The sequence below is a fragment of the Nicotiana attenuata genome, unplaced genomic scaffold (assembly GCF_001879085.1).
Source record: "Nicotiana attenuata strain UT unplaced genomic scaffold, NIATTr2, whole genome shotgun sequence".
Taxonomy (NCBI): Eukaryota; Viridiplantae; Streptophyta; class Magnoliopsida; order Solanales; family Solanaceae; genus Nicotiana; species Nicotiana attenuata.
The window spans coordinates 274,853-275,381 of NW_017670470.1; positions in this window are offsets into that span (position 1 = coordinate 274,853).

The following is a 529-nucleotide window of genomic DNA, read 5'->3' on the forward strand; positions in this document are numbered from 1 at the left end:
ATATCAGTCTTGCCATTTGAAACATGGGATATTTCCCTTAGCACATGCATCACACACTCTGTGCTCTTTGAAGTTTGACTTGAGTAGACCATGAACCAGGTTCTTCTTGACTATTTTGTTCAGCAGCATGAAACTTGCATGACCCAGCCTTCTGTGCCATAGCTCAGCATTATCATTAACAGCACTCAGACAGCTAAGATCCCCTTTTCACAGATTTGGAAGATACCCAGCAAGCTATACTTCAACCCCTTCACGAAGTACGCATTTTCAATAGAGTGGGGAAGAGACTTCCAGATCCTTTCAACTCCCAGAATGTATCCCTTCTTGCCATTTTTAAAGGATACACTCCCTCCTTGCATGGCCTACAGTGAAAGAAAATCATTTGTTCTTCCAGTTATGAGCTTCGAGCAGTCGCTATCCATGTGCCACTGTTGACTGCTCCCTTTCACTGTTCCCTGCACAGTAAATCAATTATTAGACTTAAGAACCTAAGCCAACTTGGGTCCCTTATAATGATAGAACAAGCATA